The following is a 22359-nucleotide window of genomic DNA, read 5'->3' on the forward strand; positions in this document are numbered from 1 at the left end:
GTCCCTACCTATCCAAAGAATCTAATAAAATACAATCATACCTTTCCAATTAATTACAGAGTCACACCTTATGACACCATCCCTATCAACACAGAATCTAAATGCATTTCTCTCTGTTTTAAAGGAAGGTACTACCTATCTATACAAAAATCTATCTATCTAAATGATTTGTTTAGGGGCCCCTTCTATTTAAAAATAAACATAACCGAAAAAGAGAGAAACATTATGTAAAATGTTTATTATGAGTGATGATTGATTGATTTCATTAATAGGTCCTGAAACGAATCAAATTATAAATAATTAGTAACATATAATTATTTATTAATCGATGATACAAAATTTTCTTGAAATAAATAACTGCTCTCCTAGAATTGATATGGACCTGAAACAAACTCAAATAAAGGATTAGCATAATGGTATAAAAAATATTCCAAACAAATATTGTAATTTTTTTGGAAAAATTCGTAATATAATTATATAAAATGATAAATATAACGAACATTCAACATTATTGACTTCAAGAAATTCATAATTTCATAAAAACAATATTAATTCGAAATTTCAATGATTCTCTTCGTCAAAGAGAAAAACAAATATTACAGTAACATTTTCTGCGAGGAACGTGATAAGGGGTGCTGAAAAATAAAAGAATATAGCAGCCAGAAGGACTACTAAAATAAAAATATTTTCCACTCGATATGAATCGAACAACAAACCGCGAGTGGAATATTCATTTTGTATCGCAACACTAATAAAATAATATATTTTTTAATAAAATAACAAATTTTTTAAATCAATCGCGATGAGTGCTTTCTTATGCTTGCAATATTAATTAATTTATACTTAAAAAAAAAAAAAAAAAAAAACAAAGATATGGAAAAATCCCGGAAACAATCGATTATATTTACGCAACGTTACTCTACGCACTCAAATTTAAACAACGCAACACTAATAAAGAATGATTCAAGAAAAATCCAATGGTCTCCTTATTGATTACCATTGTATAATCACCCTTGTAGCTTCTTTAGCCACTTAAGGTGATTCAGGAACAGGAACGTGAGTTCTTCCACAATTCCAGTGAAAGAAATTTGGGCATTCAATATTCGCAACACTACTTGAACAAACGCGATTATTTATCAACGCAACGCTATATTTTAAAACAAACTATATTTTAAAACAAATATTTTAAAACTATGGAAATCGTTAATTCTGACTATAAATTATTATTATTAGTGATCAGAAATAAAGAATCTTAATCACAAAGATATAAATTTTACTTTATAAGAAATTTATACAATTCATAGCAAAAAAAAAAAATCGCGATATCTTATAATTCATATCTTATAATGCAAACGCGATTCTCATTTTATAAAGCAACATATGTAATAAAGGACTCTAATTCAACCCGTTATTAATCAATCGCAACACTAATAAAAACGCGATGCCCATGATGACTGGATCTTAATGATGGGCCGGCATGCAAAACGGCCAAACGATACAACAACAATTACTACATACTACTAAACGAGCACAGTGACAAAATAGTAACAATGACTTCCCATTCTTTGGACCCAAACAAGAACCAAAAAATGAGAAGCCATTCGTTGCAGCCCTCTTCGTGACAGTTTGTCGGGCCTCTTCGGTCTTCCTCCTTCGGGCGCAATGCCCGCTGAAACTTAAATCTAGGCTCGAGATTCACTAATCGCACTAATCAAAGAAAAAAAAGAAAAAAGTCTAAATCGCGGAAACTGAGTGCACATGAATTGATTAACGATCTTAATGATCGTCCATCGTACGTGTGCAGAATCTCGAGCTCAACGTTCGTTTCGAAATCTTTCGCGACCGCGACCGCGGAAATTCGAAAAATCGATGAGCAAAGCCAAAAACGAGTGGCATGCTCCACTCGTTTCAACCGGCTTCACTCTCGATTCTTCAAATTTTATTTCCTGAAACAGATTGTCACGCGAAAACGCGCCTACCCGATCAGAGACTGTGACAACCTGCCCGGCCCTACCTACTTATAATTAACATACACACCAGAAAGTATGCTACCTATCCTACCTAGCCCTATATTTAAAAAATAGCAAAACAGGCGCACCAACACACTCATTCAACGATTCTCACGCATAATACTCGGGCGCAAAATCCTACACTAGGGAAAACGTCCCGGGACGCCTCCGACACCCGAGCTTGGCACACTACTTTCATACTCTAACTTTACGTACCATTTTCCTGAAATCGATTGACGATGGCTAGCGATCATTGCGTCAAATGTCATGAAAATATCTCTGAATGTGTATATCTCTATTTTAATTGTCAATATTTGTTAACAAAAAAATATGCCTTTTATCATATCAAATCAAATTTGTTGTAATTTCAAAGTAAAAAATCCAATATTGTGGGTAATATTATTTGTGGATGTTGCGAATTGTAACGAGATTAATCGATAATAAATATGTTAAATATCTCGAGTTATATCGTATAGAATAACGTAAATCGTATAGAATAACTATTGAACGACGCAATTCCACAGCCTAACCACACACACAAAATGTGGAAAATACGTCGTGCACGATACACTAACGCATCGTCAATCGCTGAAAGATTTTTATTAGCTTATGAACTAAAATCATCATGCCCTTCGCCTCTCTCTCACCCAAGTAACACCTGGGCACGTGAGTGAGATCCTGGCAAAGAACACGGAAAGGATTAAACCTGAAAATCCTGAGCTAAAAAAAATTATTAGTACATCTAACGGACTAATGTTTTCTCACTTTCTCACTCTCTTAGATTTGCTCATTTGCTTTATTTCAAACTTTAATAAATTCTCTTTGTAAACTTTATGAATTTTCTTATTAATTTTAGCAAGCAAAAATATTGAAATATAGAATAAAGAAGAAATTTATTTTTGATATATTATAAAAATTGACTATATTAAATTTACGTATGACAATTAATAATAGAAAATAATTGACTCTAAAAGAATTTCAATGAAAATAACCTCAGGCGATCTCTTTATCCAAACATGTTTTCGAAAACATAAAACTAGCGCAAAAACTTCTTGTTTAGATTCAGAAATCTACCTGTCGCGAAGTATCTTCTTGCACGTAATATTTCACATATTCTCTTACGGAAAAAATAAATATTTTTACATTTAGAATCATACTTAAGTTTAAAAATAAATATCAAGTAATTAAATATTACGATGAAATGGAAAAAAATAAAATTATTATATAAATTGTTTATTACCATATCTATAACCATACACCATAACGATAATATCCACTATCAATTGTATTATTGTATAATTGTGTAATAATTCATATTTTTATATTGATATTGTAACGAAGTCGGATGGTATCCGACTTCTTCACAATTTTGAATTCATTTCATTATTTCTCACTTATTTGAATCTTAATTTTTATTCGTAAATAATATTTGTAACAATATTCATAAATATATGTTCATTCATTTTACAAATAATCGTAGAGAAAATAAATAAATCAATCATAGATCAATCAAACTACTAATTATTCATATCATTCTATATATTCATAATTAACGTGTTGTTTAATATTAAAATTAACTATCAATATCATCTTTACAAAAACGCGACGTGCAAGAAGATCTATCCTGATCTAATAAATAAAATACAAGAAAAATGTTACTATTCACGAGTATAATAAATACCCGTGGTCACTGTGCTCGTGCAAAATTCTACGTATACAACCAGTCATCCGTGTCGATACGGACCTTTCGTCCTACGACATGATTGAATGACCGGAGGAACATAAATGCATGCGACTCACCAATAGATGCGAAGAATCTGCATTGTCGTGGCCCAAGATGTCATCGCCAAATAGTCATCACGAGGAAGGGAGAACTGTAACCAAACATGAAACACTCTCATTAAAATTCTGATTATTTGAAAAAGTCGAAGCGAATAGAAAATGTATAAAAACAATTACCTCTTCGCGTGATGGATGACCGCCCTATTCCTCGAGGAACACTGATTCTACCCTGTACCGAAAACGAATAAAATTTCAAAAAAATAAAAAAAATAAAAATAAAAACTACTAACGCGTCGATTTCAAATAGAAGCGGCGAACAAGCACTGACTCTAGTTTCGCGAATAATTATAGTAATTTAATTAGAGCTATTGTGCTCTAAATACTCTAAAAAACTATTACGAAGCAAACACTGAATCTACCGATCGCATTGCGCGCGATCACAAAAATTCTCTGGAAATAAAGTTGTATTAGTAATGAGTGGGAGGGGGGCGCGTGGAATCTATAGAAAAAGAAGCAAAATATTTTTTCTTTCTATCCAACATTTGTTTCGGAAAGAATTAACGTTTTTATTAAAACTCTGAATCGATTATTATCCATTTTTTTTCATGAATAAAAACATTTAAAATGGAACGATCATATCAAATTTAATGCAAAACTATTAATAATTATGATGAATGTTCATTATACATATAGGATAAAATACACGTTTACGTAATGACAAAGTATATCAAATAATAACGATCGAATGAATAAAGAATAAATACATACAATGCACGAGCGAAAAATCATACTTTTCTCTTTGAAAAAGTACAATGGCGTCCATGTTGGAATTTTTCCCGCCTTCCCGACCAATATATCGGCCCAGTAATAATCTGGTAATAATCTGAAAGATTACAAAAGAAAACGAGATTTTTCAAATATACACGTGAAATCTATGAAATTAATCGGTCACAAATAAAAAATGAAGCAACGATCAAAGCATAAATTTTAATTCAAAAGATTGCCAAGTAATAATAATAATAATAATCGCGTATTTATTGAATAGTAATGATAGGAATGATAGGATGATTAAGAAAAAATATGTACGTACTACGCAGCAAACAAATTAAAAGAAAAAGTGAAGTTTCTAATACGAATATGGATACACAAAGACGGTTAGCACAATTTCGGTTAACGAATTTTCGCGGGGAGAGGTGGGGGTGGGGGGAGATGCGCGAGTCGAAACCTGTCGAAACTTGTCGAAGCCTGTCGAAGCCTGTCGAAACATGTCGAGCGTGGCAAAAAATACAAACACCTAATTTCTTAGAAAAGCTATGTTATGAACACACATTTTATTTTATCAGCTTCGACCATCATAACAACAAAACAGAAAAACTACATAAACGTTACAAAGAGACGCATTTAGAAACGAAATATGATCACCGATATAATATATATACGTATATAACCGATATGAAGTAAAATTGTTGTCTTCCTTTCGTTTCTTACAATATGTCGAAAAATTATAGAAATTTATTCTAAATAAATTTATTCTAATAAATTTATTCTAATAAATTTATTTGTCGAAAGTTACGAAACATTAAAATCAATCGTAAACCGTAAACCGTAAACCGTAAACCGTAAACCGTATATCGTAATATATGCACACTACAAATCATTTTTTCTTTCAAATTATCCCGAAAATCGATAATTCTTTCAAATGGCAATCAAAATCGTAAAACGAATGCGTAGGAAAAGTAGACGAAAGTGAAGCAACAAGTCTATTCGAATCTCGTCTCGACGAAACACGAATTACCGGTATTCAATGATCGAAAACACAAAAAAAACTCAAAATATCAATTAATTTCGACACTCAAAATAATAAAAGGATGATTAAATGAACGAAAATAATAATAATTTATAAATTCGTAGCAGAATTTGATCAAAATTACTTACTGCGCAGTAGAATTTTCCAAGCCGGCAGCGGTCACACGTCCTCACTTGTTCACTTTCCACTGAAGACTGACGCTGCGCGCCAAATTTCGCCAAGAAGCTCTCTCATTGGCTGGTAACGGAACTCGATTATATCGATCCTATCGATATTATTTCGATAATCGAAATCGTATGGAAAATTGAAATATTGCATGATATATTTTAATTTTTTTAATTAACAATATTAAAAATATATATTATTAATTTATTTGTATTATTAAATTTTAATTAATTGATTATTAATATCATTCCTCTATTCGTACATTTTCCATTATATAATTTATTTACTAATAATCGATTTATCGATTATTACCGACATTATCGATATATTTGTCCAATGATTTATTTGTACATTTTTTTACATCAAATCATTTATTTATTTAATCTTTATCCATTTATATATTTATTTATTCGTTTGTTTCTTTTTTTACATATATATTATATATATATATATATTTTTTTATATATATATAAAATATTATATATATATATATAAATATATATATAAATAATTTTTAAATATATATATATTTTTATATATATATATATATATATATATATAATAAATTTCTTGTAAACGTTCTTGTCTCATTCATTTAAGTAAATTATATATTTCAATTTCTATTTATTAATTTATTTATTTAATTATCATCATTATATCCCTACCCTATATATTTACTTATTAATATCATTGTGTATTACTTATATATTCATTAATTCATTTAAACAGTGTCTCGTTTCTAAATTTTTTTCTTATGTTCATTTATATCTCAAATTATTTATTTACTTAATTACTTACAGATTTATTCATTCATTTTATTCAATGATTTATTTCTAGACTTTTCTTCATTTATATCATATGCATCATAAATTTATTTATTACTCTACTGATTTACTTATTACATACTGATTTACTTATATTCATTAACTTGCTAATGATTCATTTAAAGACTTCTTAGATTTGTTAATACTTCTTAGATTGTTAATATATTATAATTATAATGTATGTATGCATCAAATTATTTGTTCACTGTTTCATTTATTTAATTGTTTATATATCAATGTGTTTCAATTATATTATTTTATAATTAATCTACAAATCTACATAAAGGTAAGTATAAGTAGATATAAATCATGAATGAATAAAGAAATGAATAAATAAAAGGATTCTTATAAATATGTTGATGTATATACAAGTGAATAAAACAAAAAAGAATTGGGCATAGAGTTCAAAAGTCTTTAGTCAAATAATAATTATAAATTATTAAATTAAAGTAAGAAATATATACATCATTTCATGCATTTGAGCATTTGAGCATTCATTTCAAAATAAATGAACAAAACAAATGGACAAATCTGTAAGTAAATCAATAGACAAATTAATCTATAAAAGAATGAATAAAAATATTAATAACTGCATAAATAAAAGATAAATATATATTAAATAATTGGGTGCATGCATAAATGTCAAAAATATATAAATGAATAAAACAAAAAAATTTATGAATAAATCAGTAACAACATGTACAAATAACTGAATAAATGAAGCAATGGGCAAATAAATAAATAAATGAACAAAATATAAAGGTTTAAATATTAATCACATAGACAGACAAATGAGTGAACATAAACATAAAAGCAATTAAATAATTAAAAGGATTAATAAATAAATTTATGTAATGTGTACATAAATTTGATAAAAAAAATATACAAATAAATCAATATACAAATAATACAAATAAATAAAAAAATTATTAAATATATAAATAATTATATAACCAAAGGAATAAAGATATCAATAATTTTAAGAATATGTAATTAAACAAAGCAAAATGTATAAAAGCAAATTTTAATTTAACAAAGCAAAATGAAATAGGAGCTAGTCAAATGGATGAATAAATATATATATAAATAATTAAATAACTAAAATAGTAAATACATATAAATGACTTGATGCATACATAAGTGAACAAGAATGAAAACTAAGAATCATGTATATATTTATCATTTTAGTTATTTAATTATTTAAATATTTCATCTTTTTTTTACACTTATTGTTTTATTTATTTATGCACATTTTAAATTATTTATATATTTATTTTTTCCATATTATTTACTATAAAATTTATACTTGTATCAAGGATACAAAAATAAATTATGTAGTAAATAATGATGATTTCTAAGTCTTACCAACTTGGAGGGTTGTTGCGAATCTCAAGAAAAAGCTAATTCTGAAACTAAAAAACTTGAATTAAATCTTAATCGCTAATACAAATGTACATGAAACACAAATACACAAATACATTCGTACATACATCAATATTTTATATTATTATGAGTATAAATATATAAAATATTAATATATTACGAAGTTTGAAAGCGAAAAAAGAGTGAAATGCATTTCACATAGAATTATACTTATTTTATTAATCATCATCACTTTCAATATCAATCATCATTACCAGCATTATTAAGCATGCATTTGCAAATATATTTTATCTTCTATAACAGCAATTCTACAAGCAATCTATTTACTGCTTTTTGATACTTTTCAATATAAAAATTTTAACAACTCAATTTAGAAATATATTAATATGTTAAATCATAAATATGATTTAACATAGTCCTAAAGGAAATTTAACATATAATCTTCAAGATCAAGTCTCATTTAAACCTCCTATTTTCCTAGTTTCTACTTACTATATACTAACTAAATCCTTATTTCAATCACTTTATTCCTAAATCTAAAAGTAGTACCTTCCTCATTCAAAGATTTAGGGAATCTATCCATATAAAAATTTTCTTAATACAATTAAGATTAAGGATTGTACGAAATATAAATATAATATATCATTGTTGATTCCACCACACTTTGATCTCTGAAATAAATAAGAATGTTTATAAAAGATTAGTACAAAATTTTATAAAATACAGTTTCTTTCCAATTCAATACAGACTCACACGATCCCTACCTACACAGAATCTAATTTTACAAAATACAACTATATAATTTTCCATTTTATTACTCAGACTCACACCCTATCACATCATCCCTACCTACATAGAATATAATTTTATGAAATACAGTTATACCTTTCCAATTCATTATAGACTCACACCCTATCACACCATGCAAACAATATCCAAAGAATCTAATAAAATACGGTTATATCCTTCCAATTAATTGCAGAGTCACACCGTCCCTACCTATCCAAAGAATCTAATAAAATACAATCATACCTTTCCAATTAATTACAGAGTCACACCTTATGACACCATCCCTATCAACACAGAATCTAAATGCATTTCTCTCTGTTTTAAAGGAAGGTACTACCTATCTATACAAAAATCTATCTATCTAAATGATTTGTTTAGGGGCCCCTTCTATTTAAAAATAAACATAACCGAAAAAAAAGAGAGAAACATTATGTAAAATGTTTATTATGAGTGATGATTGATTGATTTCATTAATAGGTCCTGAAACGAATCAAATTATAAATAATTAGTAACATATAATTATTTATTAATCGATGATACAAAATTTTCTTGAAATAAATAACTGCTCTCCTAGAATTGATATGGACCTGAAACAAACTCAAATAAAGGATTAGCATAATGGTATAAAAAATATTCCAAACAAATATTGTAATTTTTTTGGAAAAATTCGTAATATAATTATATAAAATGATAAATATAACGAACATTCAACATTATTGACTTCAAGAAATTCATAATTTCATAAAAACAATATTAATTCGAAATTTCAATGATTCTCTTCGTCAAAGAGAAAAACAAATATTACAGTAACATTTTCTGCGAGGAACGTGATAAGGGGTGCTGAAAAATAAAAGAATATAGCAGCCAGAAGGACTACTAAAATAAAAATATTTTCCACTCGATATGAATCGAACAACAAACCGCGAGTGGAATATTCATTTTCTATCGCAACACTAATAAAATAATATATTTTTTAATAAAATAACAAATTTTTTAAATCAATCGCGATGAGTGCTTTCTTATGCTTGCAATATTAATTAATTTATACTTAAAAAAAAAAAAAAAAAAAACAAAGATATGGAAAAATCCCGGAAACAATCGATTATATTTACGCAACGTTACTCTACGCACTCAAATTTAAACAACGCAACACTAATAAAGAATGATTCAAGAAAAATCCAATGGTCTCCTTATTGATTACCATTGTATAATCACCCTTGTAGCTTCTTTAGCCACTTAAGGTGATTCAGGAACAGGAACGTGAGTTCTTCCACAATTCCAGTGAAAGAAATTTGGGCATTCAATATTCGCAACACTACTTGAACAAACGCGATTATTTATCAACGCAACGCTATATTTTAAAACAAACTATATTTTAAAACAAATATTTTAAAACTATGGAAATCGTTAATTCTGACTATAAATTATTATTATTAGTGATCAGAAATAAAGAATCTTAATCACAAAGATATAAATTTTACTTTATAAGAAATTTATACAATTCATAGCAAAAAAAAATCGCGATATCTTATAATTCATATCTTATAATGCAAACGCGATTCTCATTTTATAAAGCAACATATGTAATAAAGGACTCTAATTCAACCCGTTATTAATCAATCGCAACACTAATAAAAACGCGATGCCCATGATGACTGGATCTTAATGATGGGCCGGCATGCAAAACGGCCAAACGATACAACAACAATTACTACATACTACTAAACGAGCACAGTGACAAAATAGTAACAATGACTTCCCATTCTTTGGACCCAAACAAGAACCAAAAAATGAGAAGCCATTCGTTGCAGCCCTCTTCGTGACAGTTTGTCGGGCCTCTTCGGTCTTCCTCCTTCGGGCGCAATGCCCGCTGAAACTTAAATCTAGGCTCGAGATTCACTAATCGCACTAATCAAAGAAAAAAAGAAAAAAAAGTCTAAATCGCGGAAACTGAGTGCACATGAATTGATTAACGATCTTAATGATCGTCCATCGTACGTGTGCAGAATCTCGAGCTCAACGTTCGTTTCGAAATCTTTCGCGACCGCGACCGCGGAAATTCGAAAATCGATGAGCAAAGCCAAAAACGAGTGGCATGCTCCACTCGTTTCAACCGGCTTCACTCTCGATTCTTCAAATTTTATTTCCTGAAACAGATTGTCACGCGAAAACGCGCCTACCCGATCAGAGACTGTGACAACCTGCCCGGCCCTACCTACTTATAATTAACATACACACCAGAAAGTATGCTACCTATCCTACCTAGCCCTATATTTAAAAATAGCAAAACAGGCGCACCAACACACTCATTCAACGATTCTCACGCATAATACTCGGGCGCAAAATCCTACACTAGGGAAAACGTCCCGGGACGCCTCCGACACCCGAGCTTGGCACACTACTTTCATACTCTAACTTTACGTACCATTTTCCTGAAATCGATTGACGATGGCTAGCGATCATTGCGTCAAATGTCATGAAAATATCTCTGAATGTGTATATCTCTATTTTAATTGTCAATATTTGTTAACAAAAAATATGCCTTTTATCATATCAAATCAAATTTGTTGTAATTTCAAAGTAAAAAATCCAATATTGTGGGTAATATTATTTGTGGATGTTGCGAATTGTAACGAGATTAATCGATAATAAATATGTTAAATATCTCGAGTTATATCGTATAGAATAACGTAAATCGTATAGAATAACTATTGAACGACGCAATTCCACAGCCTAACCACACACACAAAATGTGGAAAATACGTCGTGCACGATACACTAACGCATCGTCAATCGCTGAAAGATTTTTATTAGCTTATGAACTAAAATCATCATGCCCTTCGCCTCTCTCTCACCCAAGTAACACCTGGGCACGTGAGTGAGATCCTGGCAAAGAACACGGAAAGGATTAAACCTGAAAATCCTGAGCTAAAAAAAATTATTAGTACATCTAACGGACTAATGTTTTCTCACTTTCTCACTCTCTTAGATTTGCTCATTTGCTTTATTTCAAACTTTAATAAATTCTCTTTGTAAACTTTATGAATTTTCTTATTAATTTTAGCAAGCAAAAATATTGAAATATAGAATAAAGAAGAAATTTATTTTTGATATATTATAAAAATTGACTATATTAAATTTACGTATGACAATTAATAATAGAAAATAATTGACTCTAAAAAGAATTTCAATGAAAATAACCTCAGGCGATCTCTTTATCCAAACATGTTTTCGAAAACATAAAACTAGCGCAAAAACTTCTTGTTTAGATTCAGAAATCTACCTGTCGCGAAGTATCTTCTTGCACGTAATATTTCACATATTCTCTTACGGAAAAAATAAATATTTTTACATTTAGAATCATACTTAAGTTTAAAAATAAATATCAAGTAATTAAATATTACGATGAAATGGAAAAAAATAAAATTATTATATAAATTGTTTATTACCATATCTATAACCATACACCATAACGATAATATCCACTATCAATTGTATTATTGTATAATTGTGTAATAATTCATATTTTTATATTGATATTGTAACGAAGTCGGATGGTATCCGACTTCTTCACAATTTTGAATTCATTTCATTATTTCTCACTTATTTGAATCTTAATTTTTATTCGTAAATAATATTTGTAACAATATTCATAAATATATGTTCATTCATTTTACAAATAATCGTAGAGAAAATAAATAAATCAATCATAGATCAATCAAACTACTAATTATTCATATCATTCTATATATTCATAATTAACGTGTTGTTTAATATTAAAATTAACTATCAATATCATCTTTACAAAAACGCGACGTGCAAGAAGATCTATCCTGATCTAATAAATAAAATACAAGAAAAATGTTACTATTCACGAGTATAATAAATACCCGTGGTCACTGTGCTCGTGCAAAATTCTACGTATACAACCAGTCATCCGTGTCGATACGGACCTTTCGTCCTACGACATGATTGAATGACCGGAGGAACATAAATGCATGCGACTCACCAATAGATGCGAAGAATCTGCATTGTCGTGGCCCAAGATGTCATCGCCAAATAGTCATCACGAGGAAGGGAGAACTGTAACCAAACATGAAACACTCTCATTAAAATTCTGATTATTTGAAAAAGTCGAAGCGAATAGAAAATGTATAAAAACAATTACCTCTTCGCGTGATGGATGACCGCCCTATTCCTCGAGGAACACTGATTCTACCCTGTACCGAAAACGAATAAAATTTCAAAAAATAAAAAAATAAAAATAAAAACTACTAACGCGTCGATTTCAAATAGAAGCGGCGAACAAGCACTGACTCTAGTTTCGCGAATAATTATAGTAATTTAATTAGAGCTATTGTGCTCTAAATACTCTAAAAAACTATTACGAAGCAAACACTGAATCTACCGATCGCATTGCGCGCGATCACAAAAATTCTCTGGAAATAAAGTTGTATTAGTAATGAGTGGGAGGGGGGCGCGTGGAATCTATAGAAAAAGAAGCAAAATATTTTTTCTTTCTATCCAACATTTGTTTCGGAAAGAATTAACGTTTTTATTAAAACTCTGAATCGATTATTATCCATTTTTTTTCATGAATAAAAACATTTAAAATGGAACGATCATATCAAATTTAATGCAAAACTATTAATAATTATGATGAATGTTCATTATACATATAGGATAAAATACACGTTTACGTAATGACAAAGTATATCAAATAATAACGATCGAATGAATAAAGAATAAATACATACAATGCACGAGCGAAAAATCATACTTTTCTCTTTGAAAAAGTACAATGGCGTCCATGTTGGAATTTTTCCCGCCTTCCCGACCAATATATCGGCCCAGTAATAATCTGGTAATAATCTGAAAGATTACAAAAGAAAACGAGATTTTTCAAATATACACGTGAAATCTATGAAATTAATCGGTCACAAATAAAAATGAAGCAACGATCAAAGCATAAATTTTAATTCAAAAGATTGCCAAGTAATAATAATAATAATAATCGCGTATTTATTGAATAGTAATGATAGGAATGATAGGATGATTAAGAAAAAATATGTACGTACTACGCAGCAAACAAATTAAAAGAAAAAGTGAAGTTTCTAATACGAATATGGATACACAAAGACGGTTAGCACAATTTCGGTTAACGAATTTTCGCGGGGAGAGGTGGGGGTGGGGGGAGATGCGCGAGTCGAAACCTGTCGAAACTTGTCGAAGCCTGTCGAAGCCTGTCGAAACATGTCGAGCGTGGCAAAAAATACAAACACCTAATTTCTTAGAAAAGCTATGTTATGAACACACATTTTATCAGCTTCGACCATCATAACAACAAAACAGAAAAACTACATAAACGTTACAAAGAGACGCATTTAGAAACGAAATATGATCACCGATATAATATATATACGTATATAACCGATATGAAGTAAAATTGTTGTCTTCCTTTCGTTTCTTACAATATGTCGAAAAATTATAGAAATTTATTCTAAATAAATTTATTCTAATAAATTTATTCTAATAAATTTATTTGTCGAAAGTTACGAAACATTAAAATCAATCGTAAACCGTAAACCGTAAACCGTAAACCGTATATCGTAATATATGCACACTACAAATCATTTTTTCTTTCAAATTATCCCGAAAATCGATAATTCTTTCAAATGGCAATCAAAATCGTAAAACGAATGCGTAGGAAAAGTAGACGAAAGTGAAGCAACAAGTCTATTCGAATCTCGTCTCGACGAAACACGAATTACCGGTATTCAATGATCGAAAACACAAAAAAAACTCAAAATATCAATTAATTTCGACACTCAAAATAATAAAAGGATGATTAAATGAACGAAAATAATAATAATTTATAAATTCGTAGCAGAATTTGATCAAAATTACTTACTGCGCAGTAGAATTTTCCAAGCCGGCAGCGGTCACACGTCCTCACTTGTTCACTTTCCACTGAAGACTGACGCTGCGCGCCAAATTTCGCCAAGAAGCTCTCTCATTGGCTGGTAACGGAACTCGATTATATCGATCCTATCGATATTATTTCGATAATCGAAATCGTATGGAAAATTGAAATATTGCATGATATATTTTAATTTTTTAATTAACAATATTAAAAATATATATTATTAATTTATTTGTATTATTAAATTTTAATTAATTGATTATTAATATCATTCCTCTATTCGTACATTTTCCATTATATAATTTATTTACTAATAATCGATTTATCGATTATTACCGACATTATCGATATATTTGTCCAATGATTTATTTGTACATTTTTTTACATGAAATCATTTATTTATTTAATCTTTATCCATTTATATATTTATTTATTCGTTTGTTTCTTTTTTTACATATATATATATATATATATATATATATATATATATATATATATATATATATATATATATATATATATATAATATATTTTATATATATATTTTGTATGTTTATATATATATATATATATAATAAATTTCTTGTAAACGTTCTTGTCTCATTCATTTAAGTAAATTATATATTTCAATTTCTATTTATTAATTTATTTATTTAATTATCATCATTATATCCCTACCCTATATATTTACTTATTAATATCATTGTGTATTACTTATATATTCATTAATTCATTTAAACAGTGTCTCGTTTCTAAATTTTTTTCTTATGTTCATTTATATCTCAAATTATTTATTTACTTAATTACTTACAGATTTATTCATTCATTTTATTCATTCAATGATTTATTTCTAGACTTTATTGGAGACTTTTCTTCATTTATATCATATGCATCATAAATTTATTTATTCTCTCTACTCTACTGATTTACTTATTACATACTGATTTACTTATATTCATTAACTTGCTAATGATTCATTTAAAGACTTCTTAGATTTGTTAATACTTCTTAGATTGTTAATATATTATAATTATAATGTATGTATGCATCAAATTATTTGTTCACTGTTTCATTTATTTAATTGTTTATATATCAATGTGTTTCAATTATATTATTTTATAATTAATCTACAAATCTACATAAAGGTAAGTATAAGTAGATATAAATCATGAATGAATAAAGAAATGAATAAATAAAAGGATTCTTATAAATATGTTGATGTATATACAAGTGAATAAAACAAAAAAGAATTGGGCATAGAGTTCAAAAGTCTTTAGTCAAATAATAATTATAAATTATTAAATTAAAGTAAGAAATATATACATCATTTCATGCATTTGAGCATTTGAGCATTCATTTCAAAATAAATGAACAAAACAAATGGACAAATCTGTAAGTAAATCAATAGACAAATTAATCTATAAAAGAATGAATAAAAATATTAATAACTGCATAAATAAAAGATAAATATATATTAAATAATTGGGTGCATGCATAAATGTCAAAAATATATAAATGAATAAAACAAAAAATTTATGAATAAATCAGTAAAAAAATGTACAAATAACTGAATAAATGAAGCAATGGGCAAATAAATAAATAAATGAACAAAATATAAAGGTCTAAATATTAATCACATAGACAGACAAATGAGTGAACATAAACATAAAAGCAATTAAATAATTAAAAGGATTAATAAATAAATTTATGTAATGTGTACATAAATTTGATAAAAAAAATATACAAATAAATCAATATACAAATAATACAAATAAATAAAAAAATTATTAAATATATAAATAATTATATAACCAAAGGAATAAAGATATCAATAATTTTAAGAATATGTAATTAAACAAAGCAAAATGTATAAAAGCAAATTTTAATTTAACAAAGCAAAATGAAATAGGAGCTAGTCAAATGGATGAATAAATATATATATAAATAATTAAATAACTAAAATAGTAAATACATATAAATGACTTGATGCATACATAAGTGAACAAGAATGAAAACTAAGAATCATGTATATATTTATCATTTTAGTTATTTAATTATTTAAATATTTCATCTTTTTTTTACACTTATTGTTTTATTTATTTATGCACATTTTAAATTATTTATATATTTATTTTTCCATATTATTTACTATAAAATTTATACTTGTATCAAGGATACAAAAATAAATTATGTAGTAAATAATGATGATTTCTAAGTCTTACCAACTTGGAGGGTTGTTGCGAATCTCAAGAAAAAGCTAATTCTGAAACTAAAAAACTTGAATTAAATCTTAATCGCTAATACAAATGTACATGAAACACAAATACACAAATACATTCGTACATACATCAATATTTTATATTATTATGAGTATAAATATATAAAATATTAATATATTACGAAGTTTGAAAGCGAAAAAAAAAAAAAGAGTGATATGCATTTCACATAGAATTATACTTATTTTATTAATCATCATCACTTTCAATATCAATCATCATTACCAGCATTATTAAGCATGCATTTGCAAATATATTTTATCTTCTATAACAGCAATTCTACAAGCAATCTATTTACTGCTTTTTGATACTTTTCAATATAAAAATTTTAACAACTCAATTTAGAAATATATTAATATGTTAAATCATAAATATGATTTAACATAGTCCTAAAGGAAATTTAACATATAATCTTCAAGATCAAGTCTCATTTAAACCTCCTATTTTCCTAGTTTCTACTTACTATATACTAACTAAATCCTTATTTCAATCACTTTATTCCTAAATCTAAAAGTAGTACCTTCCTCATTCAAAGATTTAGGAATCTATCCATATAAAAATTTTCTTAATACAATTAAGATTAAGGATTGTACGAAATATAAATATAATATATCATCATATATAATATAATATATCATATAAATATAATATATAAATGTTGATTCCACCACACTTTGATCTCTGAAATAAATAAGAATGTTTATAAAAGATTAGTACAAAATTTTATAAAATACAGTTTCTTTCCAATTCAATACAGACTCACACGATCCCTACCTACACAGAATCTAATTTTACAAAATACAACTATATAATTTTCCATTTTATTACTCAGACTCACACCCTATCACATCATCCCTACCTACATAGAATATAATTTTATGAAATACAGTTATACCTTTCCAATTCATTATAGACTCACACCCTATCACACCATGCAAACAATATCCAAAGAATCTAATAAAATACGGTTATATCCTTCCAATTAATTGCAGAGTCACACCGTCCCTACCTATCCAAAGAATCTAATAAAATACAATCATACCTTTCCAATTAATTACAGAGTCACACCTTATGACACCATCCCTATCAACACAGAATCTAAATGCATTTCTCTCTGTTTTAAAGGAAGGTACTACCTATCTATACAAAAATCTATCTATCTAAATGATTTGTTTAGGGGCCCCTTCTATTTAAAAATAAACATAACCGAAAAAATAGAAACATTATGTAAAATGTTTATTATGAGTGATGATTGATTGATTTCATTAATAGGTCCTGAAACGAATCAAATTATAAATAATTAGTAACATATAATTATTTATTAATCGATGATACAAAATTTTCTTGAAATAAATAACTGCTCTCCTAGAATTGATATGGACCTGAAACAAACTCAAATAAAGGATTAGCATAATGGTATAAAAAATATTCCAAACAAATATTGTAATTTTTTTGGAAAAATTCGTAATATAATTATATAAAATGATAAATATAACGAACATTCAACATTATTGACTTCAAGAAATTCATAATTTCATAAAAACAATATTAATTCGAAATTTCAATGATTCTCTTCGTCAAAGAGAAAAACAAATATTACAGTAACATTTTCTGCGAGGAACGTGATAAGGGGTGCTGAAAAATAAAAGAATATAGCAGCCAGAAGGACTACTAAAATAAAAATATTTTCCACTCGATATGAATCGAACAACAAACCGCGAGTGGAATATTCATTTTGTATCGCAACACTAATAAAATAATATATTTTTTAATAAAATAACAAATTTTTTAAATCAATCGCGATGAGTGCTTTCTTATGCTTGCAATATTAATTAATTTATACTTAAAAAAAAAAAAAAAAAAAAAACAAAGATATGGAAAAATCCCGGAAACAATCGATTATATTTACGCAACGTTACTCTACGCACTCAAATTTAAACAACGCAACACTAATAAAGAATGATTCAAGAAAAATCCAATGGTCTCCTTATTGATTACCATTGTATAATCACCCTTGTAGCTTCTTTAGCCACTTAAGGTGATTCAGGAACAGGAACGTGAGTTCTTCCACAATTCCAGTGAAAGAAATTTGGGCATTCAATATTCGCAACACTACTTGAACAAACGCGATTATTTATCAACGCAACGCTATATTTTAAAACAAACTATATTTTAAAACAAATATTTTAAAACTATGGAAATCGTTAATTCTGACTATAAATTATTATTATTAGTGATCAGAAATAAAGAATCTTAATCACAAAGATATAAATTTTACTTTATAAGAAATTTATACAATTCATAGCAAAAAAAAAAAATCGCGATATCTTATAATTCATATCTTATAATGCAAACGCGATTCTCATTTTATAAAGCAACATATGTAATAAAGGACTCTAATTCAACCCGTTATTAATCAATCGCAACACTAATAAAAACGCGATGCCCATGATGACTGGATCTTAATGATGGGCCGGCATGCAAAACGGCCAAACGATACAACAACAATTACTACATACTACTAAACGAGCACAGTGACAAAATAGTAACAATGACTTCCCATTCTTTGGACCCAAACAAGAACCAAAAAATGAGAAGCCATTCGTTGCAGCCCTCTTCGTGACAGTTTGTCGGGCCTCTTCGGTCTTCCTCCTTCGGGCGCAATGCCCGCTGAAACTTAAATCTAGGCTCGAGATTCACTAATCGCACTAATCAAAGAAAAAAAAGAAAAAAAAGTCTAAATCGCGGAAACTGAGTGCACATGAATTGATTAACGATCTTAATGATCGTCCATCGTACGTGTGCAGAATCTCGAGCTCAACGTTCGTTTCGAAATCTTTCGCGACCGCGACCGCGGAAATTCGAAAAATCGATGAGCAAAGCCAAAAACGAGTGGCATGCTCCACTCGTTTCAACCGGCTTCACTCTCGATTCTTCAAATTTTATTTCCTGAAACAGATTGTCACGCGAAAACGCGCCTACCCGATCAGAGACTGTGACAACCTGCCCGGCCCTACCTACTTATAATTAACATACACACCAGAAAGTATGCTACCTATCCTACCTAGCCCTATATTTAAAAAATAGCAAAACAGGCGCACCAACACACTCATTCAACGATTCTCACGCATAATACTCGGGCGCAAAATCCTACACTAGGAAAACGTCCCGGGACGCCTCCGACACCCGAGCTTGGCACACTACTTTCATACTCTAACTTTACGTACCATTTTCCTGAAATCGATTGACGATGGCTAGCGATCATTGCGTCAAATGTCATGAAAATATCTCTGAATGTGTATATCTCTATTTTAATTGTCAATATTTGTTAACAAAATAATATGCCTTTTATCATATCAAATCAAATTTGTTGTAATTTCAAAGTAAAAAATCCAATATTGTGGGTAATATTATTTGTGGATGTTGCGAATTGTAACGAGATTAATCGATAATAAATATGTTAAATATCTCGAGTTATATCGTATAGAATAACGTAAATCGTATAGAATAACTATTGAACGACGCAATTCCACAGCCTAACCACACACACAAAATGTGGAAAATACGTCGTGCACGATACACTAACGCATCGTCAATCGCTGAAAGATTTTTATTAGCTTATGAACTAAAATCATCATGCCCTTCGCCTCTCTCTCACCCAAGTAACACCTGGGCACGTGAGTGAGATCCTGGCAAAGAACACGGAAAGGATTAAACCTGAAAATCCTGAGCTAAAAAAAATTATTAGTACATCTAACGGACTAATGTTTTCTCACTTTCTCACTCTCTTAGATTTGCTCATTTGCTTTATTTCAAACTTTAATAAATTCTCTTTGTAAACTTTATGAATTTTCTTATTAATTTTAGCAAGCAAAAATATTGAAATATAGAATAAAGAAGAAATTTATTTTTGATATATTATAAAAATTGACTATATTAAATTTACGTATGACAATTAATAATAGAAAATAATTGACTCTAAAAAGAATTTCAATGAAAATAACCTCAGGCGATCTCTTTATCCAAACATGTTTTCGAAAACATAAAACTAGCGCAAAAACTTCTTGTTTAGATTCAGAAATCTACCTGTCGCGAAGTATCTTCTTGCACGTAATATTTCACATATTCTCTTACGGAAAAAATAAATATTTTTACATTTAGAATCATACTTAAGTTTAAAAATAAATATCAAGTAATTAAATATTACGATGAAATGGAAAAAATAAAATTATTATATAAATTGTTTATTACCATATCTATAACCATACACCATAACGATAATATCCACTATCAATTGTATTATTGTATAATTGTGTAATAATTCATATTTTTATATTGATATTGTAACGAAGTCGGATGGTATCCGACTTCTTCACAATTTTGAATTCATTTCATTATTTCTCACTTATTTGAATCTTAATTTTTATTCGTAAATAATATTTGTAACAATATTCATAAATATATGTTCATTCATTTTACAAATAATCGTAGAGAAAATAAATAAATCAATCATAGATCAATCAAACTACTAATTATTCATATCATTCTATATATTCATAATTAACGTGTTGTTTAATATTAAAATTAACTATCAATATCATCTTTACAAAAACGCGACGTGCAAGAAGATCTATCCTGATCTAATAAATAAAATACAAGAAAAATGTTACTATTCACGAGTATAATAAATACCCGTGGTCACTGTGCTCGTGCAAAATTCTACGTATACAACCAGTCATCCGTGTCGATACGGACCTTTCGTCCTACGACATGATTGAATGACCGGAGGAACATAAATGCATGCGACTCACCAATAGATGCGAAGAATCTGCATTGTCGTGGCCCAAGATGTCATCGCCAAATAGTCATCACGAGGAAGGGAGAACTGTAACCAAACATGAAACACTCTCATTAAAATTCTGATTATTTGAAAAAGTCGAAGCGAATAGAAAATGTATAAAAACAATTACCTCTTCGCGTGATGGATGACCGCCCTATTCCTCGAGGAACACTGATTCTACCCTGTACCGAAAACGAATAAAATTTCAAAAAAATAAAAAAAATAAAAATAAAAAACTACTAACGCGTCGATTTCAAATAGAAGCGGCGAACAAGCACTGACTCTAGTTTCGCGAATAATTATAGTAATTTAATTAGAGCTATTGTGCTCTAAATACTCTAAAAAACTATTACGAAGCAAACACTGAATCTACCGATCGCATTGCGCGCGATCACAAAAATTCTCTGGAAATAAAGTTGTATTAGTAATGAGTGGGAGGGGGGCGCGTGGAATCTATAGAAAAAGAAGCAAAATATTTTTCTTTCTATCCAACATTTGTTTCGGAAAGAATTAACGTTTTTATTAAAACTCTGAATCGATTATTATCCATTTTTTCATGAA

The 22359-nt window shown here is 28.4% G+C and overlaps 1 long non-coding RNA gene across 5 annotated transcripts in view; it reads right to left on the reverse strand.

Moving 5' to 3' along the window:
* Window positions 1-251: 251 nt before the first annotated feature.
* LOC133667312 (uncharacterized) overlaps window positions 252-22359 on the reverse strand; it is a 41763-nt gene continuing 19655 nt past the window's right edge. For 2 of the 5 annotated variants that reach the window (XR_009832684.1, XR_009832685.1), the window contains 9 exons: window positions 21929-22202; window positions 21770-21843; window positions 16905-16951; window positions 14671-14807; window positions 13517-13631; window positions 7953-7999; window positions 5727-5863; window positions 3969-4674; window positions 3470-3883 (listed from right to left, as the gene is read on the reverse strand). This is a non-coding gene — a long non-coding RNA (uncharacterized LOC133667312). Of the gene's footprint in view, window positions 383-3469; window positions 3884-3968; window positions 4675-5726; window positions 5864-7952; window positions 8000-11723; window positions 12843-12927; window positions 13632-14670; window positions 14808-16904; window positions 16952-21769; window positions 21844-21928; window positions 22203-22359 lie in introns of those variants that run through there. The other 3 variants (XR_009832687.1, XR_009832686.1, XR_009832689.1) reach the window with 3 other exon arrangements.

The sequence above is a fragment of the Apis cerana genome, linkage group LG14 (genome assembly GCF_029169275.1).
Source record: "Apis cerana isolate GH-2021 linkage group LG14, AcerK_1.0, whole genome shotgun sequence".
Lineage (NCBI taxonomy): Eukaryota > Metazoa > Arthropoda > Insecta > Hymenoptera > Apidae > Apis > Apis cerana.